The sequence below is a fragment of the Triturus cristatus genome, chromosome 11 (genome assembly GCF_964204655.1).
Source record: "Triturus cristatus chromosome 11, aTriCri1.1, whole genome shotgun sequence".
NCBI lineage: Eukaryota > Metazoa > Chordata > Amphibia > Caudata > Salamandridae > Triturus > Triturus cristatus.
The window spans coordinates 986,187,206-986,213,840 of record NC_140594.1 but is presented as its reverse complement, the minus strand read 5'-3'; the positions used below and the strand labels follow the sequence as shown (position 1 = coordinate 986,213,840).

The 26,635-nt window shown below is 45.3% G+C and overlaps 1 long non-coding RNA gene across 2 annotated transcripts; it reads left to right on the top strand.

Annotated features, from left to right (window-relative positions):
* LOC146785784 (uncharacterized) lies at positions 1 to 26,302 on the top strand. 2 transcript variants are annotated; one of them, XR_014970487.1, is made up of 5 exons: positions 1 to 76; positions 577 to 639; positions 4,039 to 4,159; positions 8,708 to 8,810; positions 25,643 to 26,302. It is a non-coding gene; the product is annotated as an uncharacterized LOC146785784 (long non-coding RNA). The 2 variants fall into 2 exon arrangements; XR_014970486.1 differs by lacking the exon at positions 577 to 639 and having other exon boundaries at positions 10 to 76.
* Positions 26,303 to 26,635: the final 333 nt, after the last annotated feature.

The window sequence follows — 26,635 nt, the reverse complement described above, 5'->3', positions numbered from 1 at the left end:
CTAGGATCACTATGGCGCCCGCTCGTTTACGTGCACTCGTCGTCAGATACCTATCGGAGTACTCTCAGTGCTACAGGTATGTTACTTGGATTTTAGCTGGCCGTCCGTAATCCTCTCACTTAGATAACTTGTGTTTTGGAACCTTTGAGACTTGGCGATATTTTCCATGGTGTCCATACATTGTAGGCATTTGAATTTTAAGTAATATATTTCTGTTGGCTTGTTCCTATTTGTCTTCTGTTTAAATGCTGAGTTAACCTCTCTTTGGATTTTTGAAAGTAGCCTTACGTGAGTGCTCGTATATTTACCTGTATGAATACCGGTATCGTTTGGAATACTCCATATGCCGATAGGTTATTCTTTTAAGTAATAGTTTAATTAGATCGACATTATTTAATATTTTTCCCTTAGATCAAGGTTTCTTGAATTACTAATTATGAGCCCTTCTTTTGCTCCGTGAATGATGTATTGCTGTTTACATTACCCGTATATGAGATTTTGCATAGGAGTGTAATATATGGCTCCTCTCTGAGCTTTGATCTTTCAGAACATTTTATATTTACTCTTTGTTCACAGATTTTTTATATTTACGCTGTCCACTTACATTGATTTGGACCCAACCCCGGAATTATTTCAGAGGTAATCTAATTTTTTGTCTTTTATCAGATATATCTTGTCTAAATAGATAGTGCCACTGTGTTTAGTTTTTTAGAGATATCTCTATATTTGGATATTTCGACATATATTATGGTATATACTTGTGAGATCGTGACAAGCTCGTTTAATAAAGTATACTTCAGGGGGCGTGGCTTGGCACCCGCGGATGATGGCGGCGTTCGAGTGAGGCTCCGGGGCAGCACCGAGAGGCAAGCCGGTTCCCGCTTTTCAAGCACGGAAGAACACAGCTGAAGATGCGTCGGAATCTATCCTGATTCTCACTGATACCGATGGAGTCCTCCATTTCCTTCCGCGACGCTACAAATGCTGCCTGTAAGTTCTGACAGGCTTTTCTTCTACGGTGACGGCCGCCATTTTAGACTCCCTGAATGACGCGCGTTATATTGCAGATGCCGCGCTGTTAACTTTAAATGCTGGTGCAAGACTTTCATTTTTTCAACATTACCGAAGATGTGGCACTAGACACTGGCGCTTACACGTTTGATATCCAGCATGCGCTATTTACTATATTTCGAATGAGTCGTTTCCTTGCGGACTCTCGATTTGAACTACAGTTGCAACATATATGACCCCACCTGCTGTGACCGCGTTATATTTACAAGGGTCATACGGGAGAATGATACTTAATATAGAGAAACAGGGGACAGGAGAGGTTAATATATGACACTTATTTATTATACATAGGATAAATTCAAGTGCTCACATATTTAGTGACAACAAGCGTGACGTGCAGGTGAGGGTGAACTTTTAAAAGAGAGCATCGCATTGGCAACAATAGAGAACCATTTTTCTTGGTTAAATCAGTACAAAAAGGTTCAAGTTGCGTAAGGTCGACGACGTTTCGAACTCAATTATTTGATGCCTCGATAAAGAACAATGGCTCGAATATAAAACTTAGTCCAACCTGCTCAATATATGAAGGCGGGGTTCCGGTGCCGGGAATTTAATTCATTTCAAACGGCACACGGATCATTCAATGGGGGTCTCGCGGGGGGTTGGTGGAGCGGGTCCTGGTCGCGTGCAGGTACGCGCAATTAAATTCCCGGCACCGGAACCCCGCCTTCATATATTGAGCAGGTTGGACTAAGTTTTATATTCGAGCCATTGTTCTTTATCGAGGCATTCACTGCTGTGGCGATTCCACCATTGCAACTTCCTTAACTGTCGACACCTCCATTACTTACCTTCCCATATGCTAAAGTTCATATGCTCACATTTGTCCTGAAGATGAACTCAAATAATTGAGTTCGAAACGTCGTCGACCTTACGCAACTTGAACCTTTTTGTACTGATTTAACCAAGAAAAATGGTTCTCTATTGTTGCCAATGCGATGCTCTCTTTTAAAAGTTCACCCTCACCTGCACGTCACGCTTGTTGTCACTAAATATGTGAGCACTTGAATTTATCCTATGTATAATAAATAAGTGTCAGATATTGACCTCTCCTGTCCCCTGTTTCTCTATATTAAGAATCATTCTCCCGTATGAGTCTTTGAACCTATACAAAATCATCCACCCTCTTAAGGGTTTCTCTTTGTCCTGTACCTTCTTAGGCCATCCAGAACCATTGTTTCCCTCTACATTGTATCACCCCAGGTTCGCATAAGGGGTACCCTTGTCCTTCATATACGCGTTATATTTACAACACAGCGGTGCATCTTATATTGGTGGCTATTTTTGCATCGACCATGACCCGCGCTTGTTTTCACCACACATTCTCTCCTCCCAGTCTTTATTTTAGACACTAGGAGCGCGCGGGGAGCTACACTCTGGTGTCTTTTCAACAACTCAAGGTAGTAACCTCATCGCACTCTGCAGCTAAGACATACTCATATAAGGTTTTACCTGGCTGTTCTAGAACCCTTCAGGAGGCTTCACAGAAGTTTGACCGGGTTTGCTGTTGAGAAAGAGGTTATGTGGTGCTGCGCATGGAACCTATGTACAAGTAACCATATAGTGTTTCCTGTCGTTCATGGCCAACTCCAATAGCTGTTTGGTCCTTGTATGCTAGCATTTTGAGACAGCATTGACCAGAATATACTCCTCTCTATAGCGCCCTGGTGATAACAACATCCGAGTTGTCTGGAGTTGGTTGTGCTCCCTCATATTGTGCTTAGTCACCCTTATACGCCTGCTGTGCCACGTCTGGTGTTCTCCACATATTGATCTTTTGCACTTGGCTGGGCTACTGAATTTACGGATTGCTGCATGGGCAGACTCAAGTCAATGTCGCATTTGCCCCGTTCGACCAAACTTCGCATTGTGAAGAATTCCAAGGTTTTTTCTGCCTTCTCGCAATTGGAGGACTCCCTTACCTCATCTGCTTCGGACACACCAATGGATCCTTCCAGATCTACGCAGGACTCTTCTAAATCTAATATGAAACGGCTCAAGTCAAATTCTCTCTCACCCCCAAAGCATCCGGGGCCAGTATCCATGGAATTATTGCTAGAAGAAATAAGATCCCTGCGTCCTTTTATGGAAGAGACTAACCTCAAGCTTCAGGTCCTTACAGATAACTGGTCACAAATGGAAACAAGAGTTACTTCAATCGAGAATTCTGTTCAGCTATTCCAAGAGACATCCTCTGTTGTCTCAAACCTGAAATCTCAAGTTTCGGACCTACAGCAACATGTGGAGCAGTTGGAAAACAGAAGTAGGCGCAATAACCTTCGTATTTACGGCCTAGTTGAAGGGACGGAGGGGTCTGACCCAATTGCTTTCTTCAAGTCGTTCCTCCCCAAGATCCTGCATTTGCCACAAGACAAACCTCTCAACATCCAACGTGCCCATAGACTGGGTCGGCCACCCTCTTCTGCTTCCTCCTCACAGAAACCTAGAGGGGTCATCCTTTACTTCCTGGAATATACAGATCTCCTGATGGTTTTGACAGCGGCCAAGTCCCTTCCACATCTCACTTGGTCTGGTTCGTCCTTGTTTTTCGCCCAGGATTATGCTAAGGCTACTGCAAATCGCCGCAAGGTTTTCCTGGGATTCCGGAATGATCTACGGGCGATGGGAGCGCGATATGGCCTCTATCACCCATGTCTCTTCAAAGTGACTTATGACAATCATACCACCACTTACGAGGATCCAGTGCGCTTGCAAAGCTTCATCAATGCGCACAGACCATCTGCTATGGATGCCTCCGGTCCATCCTCCTCTGCTCCTGGTTGACTACTGATCTTTTGTCTTTTAGATTTTCTTGCTGTGATTTGAGCTTTCTCATTTTCCGGATGTTCACTATGTTAGTCCTCACTGTGTATGCTTAATGGTTTGTCCGTTGCTTTCGATGTTTCGTATGGTCTTATTGCATTTTCCTAATTTGCCTTATTCCCTTCTTCTCCTTTTGTTCTACAGGTAATTTTGTTTCCGTGTTCTGATGATGTCTCCCGGTCCTTGCCTCGTTGCTCCTGGATGTGTCGCCTCACCCAACTGGCTCCTTCCCTCCTCCACCCTATCTTGCACCCTTCCTCTGTAGGTATGTTCCTTCTCTATTTCATTATTTGTCTCCCCTGTCCATCCGCTGCTCCTTCCTTCGATTCCCCCCTTCTCCTTTCTCCTTGTTCTCTTCTCTGTTTACTTGTCTATATTTTGTCTTCTCACCTCTCGTCGGAATTTTTTGTCTCTGTAAGAGTTACATTTCTTGTTTTTCTTGATGCATTTGTTTCTCAACCTCTTCTTCTCTTTTAACTCTCTATTTCACTTTGGATACTAATGCCCTTCATTCTCATTTCCCTACTACTGCTCTTGTTTTCACTTACCTATTCCTTTTCCTTTACTTTAGCATTTCTTCATTGATCTCCCACTTTTTTTATCTTCATTCCCTTTCAGGAATCTTTCATTCTTTAATCTTGTTTTCCATATTTTTTTGGCTAAGTTATTGTTATGTCATTGAATTTATTGTCATGGAATGTGAAGGGCATCAACTCTCCGATTAAGCGTCAACGTATTTTGTCACACTTAGTTAAATTGAATGTTGATATTGCATTTCTCCAGGAAACGCATTTAACTGATGTCGAATCTGTTGGGTGGGTGGGTGAACTTTTTTACTCACAGGGTGATGGCAAACGAAATGGAGTAGCAATTTTGTGTCGCAAGTCTCTCCCCTTTCAGGTTCTTACCCATGAATCAGATGCTTCTGGTCGGTGGGCTTATGCCAAGTTATTGCTAAGAGGTGTTCCAATTTCTTTTCTCAATGTTTACGGCCCAGCCACGGGCGAACCTTCCTTTTGGGCTGTCTTTTCTCCACTCATAACCAAATTTATGGATCACAATTTTGTTCTGGCGGGGGATTTTAATCAACCACTAGACCCCTTTGTTGACAGGTTGTCCAAGGATCCATACATTCCCAACAAACCTCATAAGTTATTCAGTCATGCCATTTCGCAGCATAAGTTAATAGACTCTTGGCGCCTGTGCAATCCAAAATTACGGGAGAACACTTTTTACTCTCCCTGTCATCATTCCCAATCACGACTCGATTATATCTTTGTCTCCCACAATCTTGCCCAATCACTTCTACATTCTGAGATAGGCCCCATCTTACTTTCTGATCACGCTCCCGTTCTCACAAGTGTTGATGTATTCCCTAAACCTACTGGCCCCAGAAGATGGCGGTTTAACAACTCCCTCCTTGCCGACCCCAAATTTACGATTACTTTCACCTCTTTTTTTGATGAATTTTTTCAGATTAATGATGATGCCACTCTCCCTGATCAGATTATTTGGGACGCTTTTAAAGCAGCTGCACGTGACTTTATTATTAGTTACGTTGCGGACAAACGCAAGACTGCACGAAGGTTCACCAAAAATCTCCTTTCTGACATTAAGAAATTGGAACATGCATATTTCACCTCTCACTCTGCTGATAGCTTAACTGCTCTTGTTGCTGCAAAAATGAAATTTAATGAGAAGTCTACGGAGGACGCCTCCCTGTACTTGCTGAAATCTACTGCTAAGTTTTATGGGGGTAGGAATAAAGCAGGAAAGCTTTTAGCTAATTATTTAAAAATTAAGCATAATAAGTTGAATATTGAATCTGTGTATGACTCTGAAGGTGCCTTAAAGCATACGGATGTTGATATTCTTGCTGAATTTTCACGTTTTTATGAAACTCTGTATACATCTGAAACTAAATCGTCTCCCAGCTCCCTTGCACGTTACTTTTCTACCATTCACACACCATCTAATTTCCCCCCTGATCTTTCCTCTTTAGAATCTGACGTCACACAAAAGGAATTACTCACTGCATTACAACACCTTAAACCTAACAAAGCTCCTGGCCCTGACGGTTTCACCGTCGAATTTTACATTCATTTTTCTAAATTATTGATTCCTCGACTGCACTCCCTTCTTCACACTTTTACTGCTCACGGTGCCTCCTCGGGGACGTTTTCCGATGCCAATATCTGTCTGATACCTAAACCTGGGAAAGATGTCAAACACTGCAAAAATTACAGGCCCATATCTTTAGTCAATATTGACTACAAACTCTTTGCTAAAGCATTGGCGATCCGACTGGATCATCTTCTCCCCGACCTTCTCGGTGAAGAACAATCCGGATTTGTCAAGGGTCGGTATATCACGGATAATACTAGACTTTTATTTAACATCCTGTTGAAATCCTCCCGTTGTCAATACTCGCTTGCAGCAATCGCCCTCGACGCTGAAAAGGCGTTCGATCGGGTTGAATGGCGCTATCTCTTTCATACCCTTACTTGGTTCGGTTTCGGCCCTAGATTTATCTCTTTAGTTTCCCTGTTATATTCACACCCTAGAGCTGCAGTCTTTGCAAACGGTCAACACTCCTCTTATTTCGATTTAGGTCGTGGTGTTCGCCAGGGTTGCCCTTTGTCTCCCTTTCTCTTCAACCTAGCTCTAGAACCTTTTCTATCCAAGTTACGTCAGAATCCCGCCATTCACGGCTTCCAGATTGCAGATTCTCACATCAAACTTGCTGCTTACGCAGATGATATTTTACTTTTTCTCTCCAATCCTGCAGAATCTGTTCCTGCCTTTCTAAATGAAGTCTGTAATTACTCCTCTATCTCCGGATACAAACTTAACCATGACAAATGCGAGATCCTTCCCCTGACCAAGTTTACTTTCAAACAAGACTTTCATGACTCCCAGTTTACTTGGTGTCCTTCCCATATTAAGTATCTGGGTTTATATATCACCCCCTCCATTCCAGATACTGTTTCTTTATGTATGTCCAAATGTGCGCAAAAGATTGCTGATCTCACTATAAGGTGGCATCCTTTATACCTCTCCTGGTGGGGTCGTCTCGACACCATTAAAATGATGATTTCCCCTATTGTTCTTTATACACTTTCCAACATTCCTGTACCTATCTCCACGAAATTCTTTACAAAAATCAACTCGACGCTATCTTCATTTTTGTGGAACTCCAAAAAACCTAGAATGTCTCTCGCCAGACTCATACATCCTGCCTCTGAGGGTGGTGTCAATTTTCCTGATTTCCCTGCGTACCAGAGGGCCTTTTTATTACGTCAAGCCTCCCTTTGGCTTCAAGATCCCACTTCCCCTTGCCCTTTATGGATTAAGGTTGAGCGCGCTCTCCTTTCTCCGTTTTCTTTTGCAGAGTATCTGGCTTTTTCTCGTAAACCCTCTCTGCTTCCTACTCTTATCCATAAACATACCCTCAAGCTTTTATTATCTGCTGCCCCTGGTCCCCCTCTAACCGTCGCTGATTTCCTTTCTTCCCCTATCTGGCATAATAAGCATCTCTTAATTGGCCTTAAGCCCTTTTATTGGAAGTCTTGGAGGACTCGAGGATTGATTTGGATCTCGCAGCTCTTTTCTGGTTCCACTTTCCTCTCTTTTCATGATCTCCGTTCTTCCTTCGACTTACCTCTATCTTTTCTCCCCAAATATCTTCTACTCAAAGCTGCGGTTCTGGCGGTTCACGAGCGACTCTTGGTCTCTTCTCCTTCCCCTGCTTCGCACACCCCTATCTCTCGTCTTCACTCTCTCCTGCGTACCACTCCTACAGCGTCTCTTCTTTATAAATACCTCCACACTCATGACCTGCTCAGACCTAAATCCAAGGTTTAATCTCAGTGGGAAACTGATCTTGACATAGCTTGGCCGATATCCCTATGGGATAAAATTTGGATAAAATTATGCAAAACTTCTAGAGCGGCTTCCTTGACACAATCCTTATTTTTTATTTATAACAGACTACTTCACACTCCTGCTACGCTTCACAAGCGATTTCCCAATACCTCAGACAATTGATGGTCATGTGGCTCCCCCAATGCTACCTTGCTTCACATGCTCTTTCTTTGTAAACATGTGCATGCTTTCTGGCTACAGGTGTGGGCTCAAGTTAATGTTATCTTCCATACCTATATCCCTTTTTCTCTCACTCATCTTTTTTTGGGCAGTTTATCTCCTAGTTGGGATAATGTAGATATGTGTGTTCGCATTATTGATTTATTATTGGCCATTGCCTTTCAACAGATTTCTGTTAATTGGAAACATACGTCTAATATTTCCTTCAAAGCGTGGTGGTACAATGTTTGTTATAATCATAGACTTGACAATGCCTTTGTTTTTCCTATTCAAGTAGCAGCTAAGCGTGCGGAGCTCTGGCTCCCCATTACGTTTTATTTAGATAATTGTGTTGCTCGTTTTTCTCGCCCATCACCTGACCAACAAGAAGTTCCTAAACCCCCATGATGCCTTTCCTTTGTCCATAATTTCCTATCATATTGCTTGTTTTTCACTTCTTTTGTACTTAGCTGTCTAGGTTATCATTAATGCAATTTTTATTTCGTTTTCTTTCAATTGCCCATGATTAATATGTGGTTGTACATTCTCTCTTACATATTGTATTTTGCATTCCTACCCTTTCCCCTCCTTCCCCTTCTTCCTCTCCCCCTTCCCAGCGGATACTTTGTATTGCACTCTCATTTTTTCATTACCTAATAAAATTCTTTTAAACTGAATAAAGTATACTTCAGAATACTCTTACCAATACTAGCACGCATTGATTTTGCAGATTACTCAACATCATCCTGAGGAACCATGATCGAATTTTACTTCTACGTGTGATTCTTTCTTTCTGCCCTACATGCCATTAAGCAGAATACTTACTTTTGAGGGTGAGTGTTATTTATTGCCTATTTATAGACGGGTCCTGATGCCGGTACTCCCCTTGTGTGAGTGTGTATATATATATATGGAGATTCCATTATGTTGATACATGGGAATCCTAAGTTACTATCTGATGAACCTTTGTGTCTGCTCTAATAGCTATACTTAATCTGAACGCTGAGGTGCGAACATTAGTGGCTTATCCCGGTATGAGCATTCTCTTTTTTGTGTGTAACTTGGCTTTGAATCACTCTTTTCATTTATTATTATTTTCTTTCACCCTTTATTCTCTTAATCCACATTGTTTCTGATCATACTACTATATTGACTTTTTAGCTTATTCTCATTATCTGTTTATTCCTCCTCTGTATGGTGGTTTCTCCTTATATGCACTCTTGTATTCACAGTGTTACACATGAGGTGTTAAATTCTGATTTCTAATTTATCTTCCATCCTTTACAATTGTTCCTTTTCTGGGTTGCTCTATGCTAAATGTCATGGCACTTTATTTTTCTTATCCGTTTTAAGATGTTATTGTTAATGAGTCATATTTATGATCAATTTAAACATATTTGATTGATCAGTACTCATCACTTTGTAGCCCTGAGGAAGTCTTTTGGGTTTTCCGCCCTCTGACAAAACACGTGTTGGCTGCAAACATCTTTGAACAACTTGCTATTACGATCTATTATTTAACATCTACGACAAACGGAGATAATAAAGAAGATAATCTACATATTTACGGATTGGACTTTTTCTTTTATGAATTGTTATACTTCAAACTGATCACTGTTGCTTCCACTTGCTCAGGAATAATCCATTGTCTATGTACTTTTCTCCGGTTACCCGTGTAACAGAGATTTTTGGGATTCAAAGTGGCTGTCTCCCATTTGTTCCCTTGAGCAATCTGTTGATTTATTTTTCACGTTATTTAATATTGATTCTGCGCAAAATTTAACCTAGCCATGGTCTGAGGTCTTTTATAAATTAATTATAATTAATTTACTACCCACCCTACAAAACCCACATCCTGCACCTAAAACTTACATAAAAAATAAAATAATTATACAATTAATTAATACTAATAATTATCAATTAACTAATTACTATTACCGAAAAAAAAAATTATAATTAATGGACCTACCACTTTCTACTTCTACAAAACCTACAACACACACCTAAACCTTAAATGAAAAAAATATATATATACAGTTAACATAAATAAATATCAATTAAATTATTAATATTAATTAAAAATTACTTATTAATAATTACAATTAATTTACTTCCCACCCTCTACCTCTATAAACCCCACACCCGCTATGGTACTACAAATGACAATAAACAATGAAATTAAATTTTTAAAGTACTAAGGGGCCCATTACGATGGCGTAACAATCGCCACCGTCGAGGGGGTATCGTGGTGGATGCAAAGTCTGTCCGTCTCTTTTCCACCGGTCGGCTATTGTTCCGATTGCCGGTCGGGCTGATGTGGGCCACTAATATGGTGGCGGTGCCTAGCATGCACCGCCAGCCATATTAGGATGTGTGTGGTGAAAGGCTGGCGGTGTTTGACTTAGGGGGCCCGTTGTGGGCCCGGGGCATGGGGGGTGCACTTGGGGGGTACCCAAGGTACCCCCCTGCAGTTCCCTGCACCAAGTGGCAGGCACCGTGTGGTGCCTGCCACGTGGTGCAGGGAAATGCCAGGCATGCGATTTTGAAATCGCGGCAGGTGCTGCTGTAAGTGGCACCCGGTGTAATGTTAAAATGCAGAATGCGACTGCCAGGGTGGTGGTCGCATCCTAATTCGGGGTGTGGGACCACCGCATGTCTGGCGGCCGGTCCCAATGTTAAATGGTAGCGGCAGTTTCAGTCGATAACCTTTCAAGTATTGCCCGGCGGTAATCGCCTCTCATACCATTCGATAATTTACCAATGAAAGAGGCAGGCGCCGGAGACTGGAAGGCAGGAAACAAAGTTTTATTCCGTCGGAGCAGAACACATCAGATCAGACAGCAAGGTATCGTCACGAGGTGCTCTAACTGCATCTCTGAGACCTGGCCTCTTATACACACGTTTAGGACTTTATTGCAGGGTTATCATATCATATCATATCATAGTTTTCGCCCCATCTCGCTGCTACCGTGGCCGGCAAAGTTGACAGAGGCCCATGTCAATCTGGCCCTGTCGGAACATCTAGCCCGGACCAATGCCCTTGATCCCACACAGAACGGTTTTCGTGCTGGTCACAGCACGGAGACCGCTCTCCTCGCAATGGTGGAATATCTGCGTGCTAGGTTGGATGCGGGTCAGACGGCGGCGCTGATATTGTTAGATCTCAGCGCCGCCTTCGACACTGTATCTCATGGCATCCTCCTGCATCGGCTAGAGGAGATTGGTGTCCGGGGTCTGGCGTTGCAGTGGTTCCGCTCCTTCCTGGACAATCGTTCCTTCTGTGTGGCCATTCCTCCCTTCTCGTCCAGTTTTCAGCCTCTGGCCATGGGGGTTCCGCAAGGGTCTTCGCTAAGTCCCACGTTGTTCAACCTTTACGTGAGACCGCTGGCTGATGTCGCGAGGCAGTGGGGCCTTACTTTGGTCTCATATGCCGATGACACTCAGCTGGCGGTTACTCTTAGCGGAGATGTCCAGCTAGACGCCCCTAGGTTTCAGTCCGGACTGAAGGCGGTGGCTTGCTGGTTGACAGAAAACTGTCTCCAGCTTAATGCCACAAAAACAGAGGTGATGGTTGTTGGGAAGGGAGTGGAGCTTTGGGGTGATCAGTGGTGGCCTTCTGAGCTGGGCCCCACTCCGACCCCTGTGTCGGAGGTGAAAAATCTGGAGGTCTGGTTGGACGCCGGCCTTACTTTCACAGGACATACTAAAAAAACGGCAGCCTGTTGTTTTGGCCTATTAAGAGGTCTTAGACCAGTCCTCAAATACTTTGATGCCCCTACCAGACAGCTTGTAGTCCAGGCTACTATCATCTCTCGCCTGGACTACGCTAGCTCTCTTCTGGTTGGGGCGAATCAGGCTGAGTTAACTCGCCTACAGCGGGTTCAAAATGCTGCGGCTAGAGCCATTGTTGGCCTGCCCAGATTTTGCCCGGTGGCGAATGTCCTTCGTTCCTTGCATTGGCTCCCTGTAAGGAAGCGTATTCTTTTCAAGGTCCTCTGCTTGGCTTTTAAGATACTAAGAGGTATTGGCCCTGAAATCTTGTCCAATCTTATCTCCTTCTATGTCCCCACTCGTAGCCTCCGATCTCAGGGCCAGGCCCTTGTTGTGGTCCCCAGATTTAGACTCTGTCGGATGGGGGGTCGTTCCTTCAGCGTGAAAGCTGCTCTAATTTGGAACACCCTCCCAGTTGAAATCCGACAGTTAGACGATCTGCTTTCTTTCCGTAGAGCGATTAAGACTTTTTTGTTTTAGCTGTCTATCTTGGGCGTCTTTGTTTTGCTGTGTTGTGTTCCTCCTTGTCTTTGCGCCGGGACGCTCCTTGGCTGGAGTAGCTGTGCACATAATAAATCAACTTAACATAACATAACATAACATAACATAACATAACATAACATGGCACATTCTTGAGATCACTTTGATGCATGAAAGAACATCCTCAGAATCCCTGGCTCAGATCCGATCCCACGCATAGCTACAGTAGAAGTTCTCACCCCACCCGCAGTAGGAGATGGCTATCACACAGCAGGATATTCCGCCAATTCCCGGGGGTGTGTGTGACCGGTCGGGTCTCAGGGGGTGGGGGGCCTTGATCTATTGTAATCCCTTTGATGTGGGGTGTTTCCCTTACAGTAGGGGCAATAAACTGCATCCGCAGGGCTAGGTGATGGCCTGGGATCAGTTCGGACAATGGGGCACAGAGGAAGGGGGTTATCAAAGAGATGCATGACCATGTATGGGATGTCGGTCAGGCGTGGGATGCGGTTCCATGGCAGGGTCGCGCAGAAGGAGAGGGTTTATGGCCCGTGTATGAGAGAGCGGGGGTGGCCGGCGCGCGGGGGATGCTTGCAGCGCCAGGGGGACGCGCTGGCGATCGGCAATGAGCAGGGAGAGACCAGGGTGCCTAAAATGGCTGCCGTGCGCTTTCCTGTGTGTCGCGCTGGGGAGAGACAAGATGGCGCAGATAATGTTCAGTTTGCAAGCTAAATTTCCACAGTCCTCCCTTTTAACATATCTCGCCAGCTTGTTTAGTTCGGATCTATCCCCATAATACTACGAACTTCCACCTCATACAGAGCTTTCATTCGTTCTGCTTCAAAGTTCAAAGTCTTAGGGCAGATGCAGTTCATAAAAAGCGAACATAAAGGTGGCAGACATTGAATCCCCAAGCAACATCCACATAGTATCACAATCGGTATTAGGATAAATGAAAACAGCCTCCATCCCCAACTTTTAATAGTGTCCCAAAACCAACTCCCAAGTGACCATCCTTCTTGCTCCTGATGAACCTCTGCGGAAAGTCTGTGGAGGTGTTCAATTGCTTTGTAGACTGAGGGTGAGTTATCCGGTACGTAGGTACAACAGCTGGACCCAATGATGCGGCATGCTCCTCCACGATCAGCCAGAACCACATCTAGAACGAGGCGGTTCTGAAGAGCCACCAGGCGGACGGCCTGAAGCTCGGCGGTGTTGTTGGCGAGGATGCCTGCCGTAATGTTCATCGCCGTCTCGACTGCCTGAGTTAAGTGGCGGATGGCACGGCTGTTTGCCATTCGACCCCAGAGTGGAACAAGTCCCTTTACTGCATCCAGGAACTGTGCTCCGGTGGAGTCGGCTTGTACAAGGTCTTTGGCACGTTTCTGTCGGTGATGGTTTGCTGGAGCCACATATGTCGGAGGAAGGACAAAAGCGATGTAGCAGGTGCCTCCCCAACCTTTCGGAAGCCAGGTGTAGGCCTTAGTACCACAGACGAAGTACATATTCGGGGAGGCAACAAAGGAGGGTGGATCAACTGAGTCCAATGTTCGGGTGATGAGGCAGGAGCTGTGGCCCACCAGCTGCGCCCCCAGGCCTTCGAGGCACACAAATCCAGTGATGTTGATGACGGATAGGGCCACTGTTAGGGTGGCGGACGTTCGTTTCCGGAGGTAAGAGAAGGTGGGTCTGGCTGGGTTGTTGAACACTTGCATTTCAACTCGTTCTTTGGCAGGGATGTCCATGTGAAAGGAAGTGTTTGATCTCAGAGGGCAGACGGGGGCAGAAGTTTTTCCAGTTTTGTTCAGCCAGAACCCATGGTAGAAGTGTGACATAGTTTTGCCGGAAGTGGCATTGTCCTTGTAGCTTTCCTGCAGGAGGATTAGCCAGGCGAGGAAGGAACCATGGACAGAAAAAGGTGAAGGGATGAAAGGGATAGAGTGTCCAGTGGCATGTGGTAGCAATCCACAGATCCAGCAATTAGTGGCGTTGGCGGCAAGATTGTGTTGGTGGAGCAACTGCACAAAAGAGTTATTCCAGAACTCCTTACGCCTTTCTCGGAGTTGGGGTGAAAGTGAGATCAAATGGTGTTCTTTCATGGTGATAGGTTGAACGGTGGTCAGCAATGTCTTATGAGCAGGTGTGCTCTCCTCCATGATCCAGAAGGTGACCATAAGGAGAAGGCAAAAGAGAAGGGTAATGAAAAGTGCAATAGTCTTTGAGCTGTGCATTCTGTCAGTCTTTGGGTTTTTGTAGTGGATCTTCGGACGTCCGGTTGCTTCCATCATCTTCATGTCGGGCGCTTCCATCACCTTCAAGGGACTCGGTAGCGGGCAGAACCACAGACTTTGTTTAGTTTCTCTCCTGGTGGCCTTTGAGGTGACTAGGCTACCACTCTGAGATTTCCACTTAGTTTGTGGTCTGCTTAGCCGAAGTTCCCTCCTTTCGTCGTAGGTTATACCCTTCCTTGGATGGCACAGTGGGATCGGGATATTTCATTAATTCAAGTGTCTCTGTATCCGGGCCGCGGCTCAGGGATGGTCGGTCTTTGTCCAGAAGTTCTTCTTGGGCGGTGATGTTGTCCGTGGCCGTCAGGGTCGATGATACCTTCTTGCAGTGGTGTGCATGCAGCCAATTGCGCTTCCCCTCCACTCGAAGAGCTGTTCGGGTGGTAATCAGGACTTGCATGGGGCCCGTCCACCGGGGCTCCAGACTCTTGGTGCGCTGGAAGTTACGCACTAAGACAAAGTCACCGGGTTGGATGTAGTGTCCGGGGCCTCTGGAAACATCGGGAATGGCTTGCAGCACCTGCTGATGGATAACAGACAACGTTTTAGTTAGGTTATACAAATAGTCAGACATGAGGACGTCCGGGACGTCGTGGATGGATGTTGGCTTCGGTGCAGTCCAAAGGTTCATGGGCCGCCCGAAGACGACCTCGTAGGGGGTTAAGTGGTGTTTGGTGGGGGTGGAACGCATTGATAGTAATGCTAGCGGGAGAGCGTCTGGCCATTTCAGTCCTGTGGTGGCAACTATTTTTGCTATCTTAAGCTTCAATGTGGCATTATGTCGCTCAACCAAGCCTGCAGATTGGGGATGGAAGACCGCATGGAACTTCTGTTTTACACCCAGCCCCTTTAAGATGAGTTGGATAACCTCGGCTACAAAGTGGGGGCCGTTGTCGCTCCACAAAATTCGACAAAGGCCGTATCGGGGGAAGAATTCTTTCAGTAGTACTTTTGCGGTAGTCATAGCGGTGTTGTCGTGGGTTGGGTAGGCTTCCATCCACTTGCTGAAGGCACACACAACGACAAGTACGTACTTCAAACCTTGGCACCTTTCTAACTGGATGTAGTCCATTTGTAGGACTTCAAAGGGGTGATTGGGAACCCCAAACCCTCCCCGGGGTACAGCAGTTCCTTTCCCAGGGTTGTGTTGGAGGCATACCAGGCATTGTTGGACCAGACGTTTGGCTGAGTCTGGGATTTTGTCGTTGTGCCAGACTTTGGAGATGAGTTCGATCATGGGGGCAGACCCTATGTGTGCGGGGGAGTGTGCCATGGTCAGCATGGGGATCAAGTATGAGTCAGGTAGCAACCATTTGTTCGAGTCTTTAGTTCGCCAGCAACCGTCATCGTCCTTCAATCCCACCCGGGCCCATTCAGTTAATTCGTGTGGTGTGCTGGCTAGTTGGATATCCCTAATCGTTTCCCTAGCATCCTTCCATTTCTCAGTTTGTGACCTGGTCACGTACATACGGGTCGTGGACCTATTCTCGGCTGTGGTTCGGGCAGTAATGTCAGCTAGTGCATTTCCCTGTCCTATAATGTCTGTCACCTTCTTGTGTGCCTGGCATTTGATCACAGCCAGCCGTGTGGGGAGGAGGACTGCTTCGGTCAGGGCAGAGACTAGATCTCCATGCAGGATGGGTGTGCCATGGGAAGTCAAGAATCCCCTCTCTTTCCATAAGAGCCCAAAGTGGTGAACTACCCCGAAGGCGTACTGACTGTCTGTGTAAATGTTTGCGGTTGTCCCTGCTGCCAGGATGCATGCTCGTGTGAGAGCAATTAGTTCCGCCGCCTGTGCGGATCGCTGTGTGATGCGGGCTGTCTCAACAACTGTTCGGGCTGTGGTGACTGCATAGGCAGCTGAGGTGGTGCCATCGGGGAGCTTGATGCATGAGCCATCCACCCACAGTTCTCCGTCAGGGTCCGGGAAGGCAGTATCTCGGAGGTCAACCCTACTCTTGGTCTGTTCGTCGGTGAGGGTCACGCAGTCATGTATAGGGGACGCATTGGGGTCAGTGTCAGGGAGAGGTAGTAGAGTAGCTGGATTCAGAGTGGTGCATCGTTTCAATGTGATGTGGGGTGCAAGCAGAGTCAGTTCGTAACCAGTCAGTCGTGCGCTAGTCAGGTGTTGAGTCTTGGTCTGGTTCAGGAGGGTGTCAACCGCATGGGGTACCAATACAGTGAGGGGGTTCGAGAGCACGATCCCCTCACTTTGCCGAATAGAGACAGCAGCGGCGGCTACTGCTCGAAGGCAGGCGGGCAAAGCTCTGGCTACAGGGTCAAGAGTGGCAGAGAAGTAGGCACAAGGGCGTTGTTCAGGGCCTATGGACTGGGTTAGGACAGACAACGCACATCCCTCCCTTTCGTGGGTGTAGAGGGAGAAAGGTTTAGTGTAGTCTGGGGTTCCTAGGACTGGGGCCGAGCAGAGGGCGTCTCGTAATTCTTTGAAGGAGGATTGGCATTCGGGTGTCCAGGGAAGGGGGAAGGGGACATCTTTAGCCAGCAGGGAAAGCAGAGGTTTTACAATAAGACTGAAGTTTGGCAACCATTGTCGACAAAAGGAGGTGAGGCCTACTAGAGACCGCACTTGCTTCTGAGTTTTGGGAACAGGGGTTTCTAGGATGGTCTGAATTCGGTCAGGGGTAAGTTTCCTCCCATCCTTGGATAGGAGGTGGCCTAGGTATGTCACTTGGGGTTGGCAGAACTGTAACTTCTTCCTGGAGACCTTGTGACCGTTCTCCGCGAGGCAGTGGAGGAGGTGAAGGGTGGCCGTGACAGCAAGTGGGGTGGTGTCGGCCGCCAAAAGGATTACATCGACGTACTGTATTAACACCACTCCATCGGGCAATTGGACTGCATCTAGTTGTCTCTTGAGGGCTTGGCTATAAATGCTGGGACTCTCAGTGTAGCCTTGGGGTGCCCTAAAGAATCTGTACGACCGAGCTTTCAAAGTGAAGCCGAACAGGTAGCGGCTGTCGGGGTGGATGGGGATGGAGAAGAAGGCGTTCTTAAAATCAATAACAGTAAAGGTGGTGGCAGTGGACGGAATTAGGGTGAGGATGGTGGTGATGTCTGAGACCCCGGGGTACTGAGGTATGACTACTTTGTTGACTTCTCGTAAGTCGACAATGAAGCGGTATGCTTTCTCATCTCCCTCGCCTTGCTTCTTTACAATGGGTAGGATAGGGCTGTTGCAAACATTACTGACTACTTCTTCTACTACTCCTGCATTGACTAGGGACTGGATGATTTCCACCAAAGCCTTCTCACCTTCGGGCGATATTCGATACTGTGGAAGCTTTGGTAGCACTGCGTCTGGTCGGACGGTTATGTGTACTGGGTCGAACACCATGCGCCCTACATCTGAGTCGGTTTTAGCCCATAGATGTGAGGGTAACGTGTTGAGTAGGGACAGGTCAGCATCAGTTATAGAGAGCATACGTCGTGTGTGACAAGGTCTGAACAGATCTGGGTTATCGTGCAGGATGACTCGAACTCCGTCTGGGGAGCATCTGATGGTAGCTCGGAAATGTTTTAGCAAATCAAGTCCCATAATAGCATCGGGGGTGTTGGAGGAGAGCAGAAAGGTCGTGTCAGTGGCGTTATCTTCTAAGTCAAAGGAGATTGGTGCTGATAAGGGGTTAGTGGAGGGCGTTCCATCGAAGCCTATTGAGGTTACGTGTGAGCCAGACAAGGGTGCCCTAGGAATCAGTCGTTTAGATAACGCACTACGTGTCGCCCCAGTATCTACCAGGAATGGAGACTTTGTGCCCAAGTCCTTAGCAGTGACGTAAGGACCTTGCTGGTCAACACGGAGTTCGACTGGATCCCTCCCTTGCCCCTGGCGGTCCTATGCGAAGTCATGGGTGCTTTCATAGTCGGACTGCTGACACTGGTTTTGTCGGGGGCGATCAAAGGTGTTTGGTCTGCCTGGCCTGTCGTTGATGGCGTCGTTCGTGTACCCTCGTCCCTGTCCTCTATTTCTGGGGTCATATGCTGTGTCTCTGGGGTCCCTATTTTTGTTCAATTCCAGAAGGACCGGGCACTGGGATTTCCAGTGTCCGAACCCTCTACAGAACGCACATTGGTTCCCATCTAAGTCTCTCCGTCTGTTGTAGGGTGCAGGTGTATGGTCTCTAGGGGGTAGCTTTCTAGGGGCGGTTGGTTGGTAATTCCCTTTTGGGGGTTCCCTTCCTATGGTCACCCCTTGCAACTGTGCTATCATTACCCTCTCCTTCAGTTCCTTTTTCATCCTCTCTGACGCCCTATCGTTCTCATTCTTTTGGTTTTCGTAGTATTGGGTAATCTGGAGGATTGCTGCGGGTTTGGAGGCTGCCCAACTACTCTCGCTGGTCTGTAGCTTCTGGGAGACTTCTTGTGACAGACCCTTCACATAATTCTGGACAAAGAGGTGATGTCCGGTTGCGGTGGTCATGTCCTGGCCACTATAATTGGAAAACACAGTCTCGAATCGAGAGAAGTATTCAGACACATCCTCCTGGGGTTTCTGGCGACAAGCCGTCACTATCGACCAGTCTACCTTTCTTTCTGGGGTTAGAGTCTTCAACTTCTGTACAATCTTGTCTGGGAGCTCCAATATGGCTTTCGGGGGTTTCTGTCCCGGTTCTCGCTCATTTTCTATGGTATCGAGTTGTACCCAGGTATATCCGAACGGCTCAGCGTGGTCAACTTTCCGGATTTGCTTCCACACATCAGCCGGCAGACATAACCCGAAGAACAAGTCGATATCTGCTAAAGTCATTATTGTTGAACCTAAGGCTGTACCTAGTTCGGTGTAGAAGGCAGTCGGGTTCTTTCTTAAGTCGGGTAGAGTTTTTCTAAAGGTCAAAATATCTTGTCGGTCCCATGGCTGGTAGACCCAATTATATACAACCCTTCCCTTCGCATCTTGGTGGTTGATGTCGTCATGTGTTCCCTGACCTCGTGGGGGGACCCAGTAGGGGGCGGCCTCTTTGATGGGCATCATGGTATCAGTCCTTCCTGCCTGGGGCTCAGTCGCTATGGGAGTTTCTGCTTTGGTTGTCTGTCTGTGCTCTTTAAGGTGTCGATAGACCTCGAGTGTACGAGTGAAGAGGTTCGTCACATCGCCCTCTCCTTCTTCCCCAATGTCTACCTTCCTATATAGGGCCGCTAAGCCTTCGGGACCTTTATCGTGGTACCTATCCTCATATGTATTCAGGGCGTGATAACAAAGTCGTACGACAAAGTGTCGTCTGCGGTTGTCGGCATACGAGTTATACACGTCTGTTATATACTCCTCACTTTCCTTTCGCTCCACCAGTGTCCCTACTATCTTGTCGATTCCTGCTCATTCATCCTTTGTTAGTCGATTCATTCTGGTGGAATCTCTCTTTCTCATCTCAGGGTCATCCAACGTTATTGCCGACGTTGTGTTCAGTACAAGAGGCTCGGCCGGCGCGGAGGCCGTGAGGACCGAGGCCCCTGTACTGGTTTCGCTCGTGTTTGGGGGTTGTGGGTGTTGCACTACCGATTGGGAGGGTGCGTATGGAGGGGGCATGTAAATGATCGGGGGACCTCATAGTAATTCGTTATTCGTTCGTTGCTTAGAGGACAACTCAGGGTAGAGCATAGAGGGGGTCCTAACAGGGTACTGGCCTGATATTTCGGGCTCCTGTCTTAGTTTAGTTTCCCTTCTCTCCTTTATTTCTTCTTCTAACTTTCTAGCGGCAAGGTGAGCTGCCTTTCGTAATTCCTTTTCTGCTTTTACTTCTTCCCTCTTTTTCCGTTGTGTTGCTTCTTTGCGCCACATGCCGATACTGTCAAGCATAGTAGGCGTCGTCTTATTGCTACGCAGAGCTATTTCTAGCATTTCTATCTTATGGTCGTCGAAGGATCCCATCAGTGGCCACTGACTCTCGGGGTCCTTCTTGGTATATTTATGCCATAGCTTGCTATAAGCTACGGCGACTAGTCCATATTTAGTGAACATGTCCTTATTAGGGGTGCCCTCCAGTGGAGCCGGATGGTTCACCTCTAATAAGCGGTCCGGGCAGAACCAACTACCAATCAGTGGGGAGAAGATTGGCATGACGGGTTACAACGGGGACAAAAGTCAGCACTACCTATCTTTTCACTGCTTGCAAAGACTAGACAGAATATCACTATTCCTCGTTATTTGTAAGCAGAGAATACCTCCAAAGAACCAATATCGAACAACTAGTGTTCGGACAATCAATCAATCAATGGGGAGATAAAGATAGGCACGACGGGTTACAATGGGGACAAAAGTCTGCGTTACCTACCCTTTACTATTTGCAAAGACTAGACAGAATATTTCTATTCTACGTTATTTGCAAACAGAGAATATCTCAAAGAGCACTATCCTTCAAAACAATCAATGTTCGGACAATCAATCAGTGGGGAGATAAAGATAGGCACGACGGGTTACAACGGGGACAAAAGTCTGCGTTACCTACCCTTCACTATCTGCAAAGGGAGAGAGAGAGAGTATTTCTACTCCTCCCCGTTTGTAGACAGCGAATATCTCAAAGAGAACAATCAATAAGCAATACTAGTATTTTTCCATCAATAAATCAATCGTTTCGCAATTTGTCGTGTTTCACGAACTTACCCGGACCGCGTGGACAGTTTCTCGTCTTCCGCCTCCAGCGCCCGATCGTCCTCTACTCTCTGTTATTGCCGCGGCACTCCTGATGGTTCCCAGTCAGGACCGTAGATCGCTCGAGAGAGGTCTGCTCGGAATCAGTGAAGTTCGGATGATCGGCTGCCAGACGAGGGTCTATCGGGCAGGAGCTCTCCCGATCGTTGCAGTCGTTCACTCTGTGGTCGGGACCTCTCCCACTGGATCCACGTGTCGCTGATGGGCCCCACGTTGGGCGCCAATTGTTAAATGGTAGCGGCAGTTTCAGTCGATAACCTTTCAAGTATTGCCCGGCGGTAATCGCCTCTAATACCATTCGATAATTTACCAATGAAAGAGGCAGGCGCCGGAGACTGGAAGGCAGGAAACAAAGTTTTTATTCCGTCGGAGCAGAACACATCAGATCAGACAGCAAGGTATCGTCACAAGGTGCTCTAACTGCATCTCTGAGACCTGGCCTCTTATACACACGTTTATGACTTTATTGCAGGGTTATCATACATGGCACATTCTTGAGATCACTTTGATGCATGAAAGAACATCCTCAGAATCCCTGGCTCAGATCCGATCCCACGCATAGCTACAGTAGAAGTTCTCACCCCACCCGCAGTAGGAGATGGCTATCACACAGCAGGATATTCCGCCAATTCCCGGGGGTGTGTGTGACCGGTCGGGTCTCAGGGGGTGGGGGGCCTTGATCTACTGTAATCCCTTTGATGTGGGGTGTTTCCCTTACAGAAGGGGCAATAAACTGCATCTGCAGGGCTAGGTGATGGCCTGGGATCGGTTCGGACAATGGGGCGCAGAGGAAGGGGGTTATCAAAGAGATGCATGACCATGTATGGGATGTCGGTCAGGCGTGGGATGCGGTTCCATGGCAGGGTCGCACAGAAGGAGAGGGTTTATGGCCCGTGTATGAGAGAGCGGGGGTGGCCGGCGCGCGGGGGATGCTTGCAGCGCCAGGGGGACACGCTGGCGATCGGCAATGAGCAGGGAGAGACCAGGGTGCCTAAAATGGCTGCCGTGCGCTTTCCTGTGTGTCGCGCTGGGGAGAGACAAGATGGCGCAGATAATGTTCAGTTTGCAAGCTAAATTTCCAAACCAATACCACAAGGATGGCAGGCGCCCGCCATCCTAATAGGCCCCTAAGAATCCACAAACTATATTAAAAGCAATTATTATACAAGCAATTTATAACATACAATTAAAATACATAGTAAAATAAAAAAAACAATTACAAATCAATAGTAATAACCACAATATTTTTTGCATTGATATTAACAACATAGATTTTTTTTAATCAATTTAACACTTTCTATATGTCTAACTTCGATATGACTTACCTTAAAAGCGATATTCTTTTCAATTAAATTTTTGCTGATGATATCTCTGCCTGGCAATATTTCCAACTTGATATTTCTGCAGAAACTAATGTTTCTAAAAGGGTTAGTTTGGGTAGAAACACATTCTGATTTGTAAAGTCACGGTCAACCACTGTGCTATGTTGTAAGTCTGGAGTTTGTGCTTCTCCAGACCAAATACTCCTAAAATACACTGCCTACTAGTATGGATGACATGTTACTCCTACACCTTGTATTCCTCACTGTCTAATGTAACATGTCCTATAGCTGATTTACACATATAATTCATTTATCTCTGTATTAATTTTTTTAGTACAATATGTATGTGATGTAATGTGCTCTGACACCATACACTGGTATGAGTAGTATTATAAAATAATTGAAATGCTTATGAGAGAGGAGCTATAGAGGAATGAGGGGAATTGTTGGGGTTGGCAATGAGGTAATCCATGGCAAAAAAGGGCTTTGGGTGGGTACCAAAAATTATTGTTGCACCTGATGAGACCAGTGATAAAGTTATTTTCAAAGGGGGTTGGTAAGCCAAAATATTATGGAGAGATAGATATTCATCTTCCGAATTGCATAAACAACTCTTTGTCAATATTGAAACCCTTAGTCTTGTATCAAGACAAGATTTTGCTATCAAATTGACAAAAGGTTTTGCTACTTTCTAGCTCTGCGTAGGTGGCACTGTGCTAATCCTATGCTTAACTATGCTAGAAAAATAGACATTGGAGATGAGCAGATTAAGAGTGTCGTCAGTGGTGTTGTAGGGTGCTTCATATGAAGGAGCTGCTCGCTGCCTAAAACTTGGAAACTACACAAAGTTCCCTGCTTCCTGTTTTCATTTTTATATATATGCGCAGTTATGTAAATGTATGTGTGTATATATGTATATATATAAACAGCTTTCCCTGCTGTTCCAGAGCAGGACCAGTGTTCCAAATATGCACATAATCTCGATGGTAATCAAACCAAGAAAGAGCCGCACTCTAGGAATTTCTTCACCGAATGACTTATTCCACTGGCTGATGCATTTCGACCTTACGATTTTTGTCAAAGCTACATTGAATTGTGCCCATTTCCTTTAAAAAACAGTAACAAACTGCTTCCTCAGAAAACATAGTGAAAAGACTGGAGTAATTAATTTTTCTTCATTCAAATTATGATTGTTATGTAATCTATTATACATGCCTGATGTCATTTATAAATAAAGCATGATTAATGCATATTTGTAAAGCGCTTTCTTAAATTGAATGATTGAAATTGAATATAAAAAATCAATTAAAAAAAAAGCTAGTCTCAAAAAAGCTCCAATACATATTCATATCCTAGCGGCTAAATCATTCATTATGTAATTCATTTTGTTCTGCTCAATAAATATTGCCAATTATTTAATTGATGTCAAGTGACCACATACTGGCTAGAAAACAATCAATCAAAAAATGACAATCAAATTCCAAGTGGGTTTACATTGCTCTAACCATTTAAATTCATCAATAGGTCATTAGTTCAAAGGTAACAATTGTCCCTCTCTTTGAATGAATGTTAAAGTGAAATGCATTACTCCCAAAAAACTGTGCTCCACCTTGAAAAATAATTAATAAAATACCAGTATTAACTGTTTGGTATCTACCTCCACTAAACAACTCACCAACAATAATTTATTAACTCTTGGAAACCGGACTTAGCAAGATGTATATCAAATCTAGGGAAACAGCTCATTGATGAAACAACATCAAGCAAAACAATGGGTAAAAAAGGGGTAACAATTGGGGGTTGGATTGACGGAGGAGGGGGGTTTCTTCTGTGTTCAATCGGCAGCCGCCGTCTCACTCATCATTTCCAATTAAAGAAAAAATACCTGTGGAGGTGCGGTCCCGGGGGCTGCGGTGGTCAGTGTGCCCCGTATTTTTTTCAAGTAAAGTCCTGGGGAGGTGGTGGTCCCTGGGGCTGGGGGTCCAAGAGGCCCCACTATTTATAAAATCATAAGCCCCCGAGAGGAGGTGGTTCCTTGTTCAGCTGGAGAGGCCATAAGGGCCTCCCTCTCATTTTTTTTAAAGAGGACCAGGGGAGATGGTGGTCCCTGTGTCCCCCACCCATATTTGTCTAATGCCCCCAGGACCTGGCCCACCCGAGGGCCGATAATGAATGAAGCGATAATGAATGTTTTTTGGGGCCCAGCGGGGTCCCAGTGGGATTCCCCCAACTGGTCTAGAGGGTCAGGGTATTTCTACCTTGCCCCTTTTCTTTTCTTTTTTTTACCTTTTTTCAGTGACTTGTTCAACTGAGTCACAAGATGGCTGCCAGCACTCCTTGGTTTGAAGTGTTGGCAGCCAATCAGATCTCAGCAGGAGATCTCGGGAAGAGTTGCAGAACCTCTCCGTCCCCAGTTATATATCAGAAAAACCTTTAAATAACTCCACAACTACTGAATGGTTTTACAACAATTAACAAAAAGGGCGCTTTCTGGACTAACAGCTACCTTTCTGCCAAATTTGGTATCATTCCGTTCAGCAGTTTGGGCTGCAGCCATGTCTAAAATTTCCTATGGAAATTAACGTGGTAAAAAAGCATTTTGGGACCCCCCTTTTTCTCTGCCCCCGCTGGATGGATCACTCCGAAATTCAAGACAGCAGCTGAAGTGAATGGCAAACTAGTTTTGAAAATTTCATGAAGATTTGTCAAACTACGCCAAAATTATTGGCAGATGAAAAAATACTCTTCCTACGGAAACTAGGTTCTAACTATAACTACCTACTGATGGCTGCCAGTCGTTTTTTCATATATATATAAATATATACACACACACGCACGCATACACATACACACACACACATACATACATACATACATACATACATACATACATAGGCTCTATGAGTGTTATTTACACTCTGCTTGTATCCACAAGAGCATAAAGTTATTTTCAATGGGTCACACAACTTCAGTCGCTGGCTCTCTTGCCCTGGTAATGATAACATTTGTCTGATCGCATGTTCACAACTGCCTGAAAATGAGTGTGCTTTAGTGCCAGGGATAGTGGGCCAGTCCCTTAATTACCAATTTCTTCTTTTGTATGCCCCAATTCATTTCTTTCCTTTTTCCTTTTGCTTTTTTAGGAGCAGGCAGCAGTAATGAGCCACTTCTTTGCAGCTTATTTCCTCTTGTGTGCCACATCCCCCATGGCCACTGCCTCTAAACAATGGGATCATCATGGAATGATATTTTCCATACAGTCTCATTAATTTGCTATCCCAAGATGGCCAACACTTTGGATCTAAATATGGCGTCATTGCTGGAACTTTAAAACAATGATACACTATGCATTATACCATTGCATGACAGCCAAACACTACTATATTTAATTGTATTTGGTATTGCAAGCATAAGCCCCCATGTTTAGGTGGCAGCATGCTATATTTTGTTCTACTTTTTTTCTTTTAATTTATGTTGCATATTTTGTGGAATCTGTATGTGTTTTATTATGGTTGTGTATGTGGGTAAATTTAAGAATAAGTCAGTGGGAGGATGACTGGATGCGTGCCTGAAAAATGAGACACATTGTATGTAGAACCTATTGACTTCCTAAAACAATAAATGACTGACGAGGCACTTTCATTTATAAACCAGACTTATTTGCATTGCCAATGCTTGTTTGTATATGTTGCCAACCCCAGTAATGCTTTATGCAGTCAGGCACTTCTGAATTGCCTCTTTGAAATCGAGAAGTGGACATCATGATTTATAATGACATCAAATTAAGTGATGAGCTGTTAACACGTTGATTGTAGATAAATGTCATTAACTATTCAAATGTTCTAAATATTATTTATATTTTGTACCTGTGGTTTTATGGCTGAATTGTAAACCAAATAAACAGATTCAAAAAAAAAAAAAAAAAAAAAAAAAAAAAAAGAAAACACTATCCTACAAACATTACTAGGGAGGAAAGACAGGCATTGCTCAGTCTCAAAAATGATGCCTCCCTTGTCATCCGTGAGGCTGACAAGGGAGGTAATGTTGTACTAATGAACAGATCTGACTATATGGACGAAATCAATAGACAATTGAGTGATGAAATGACATACCAGCCATTAGACCACAATCCACTC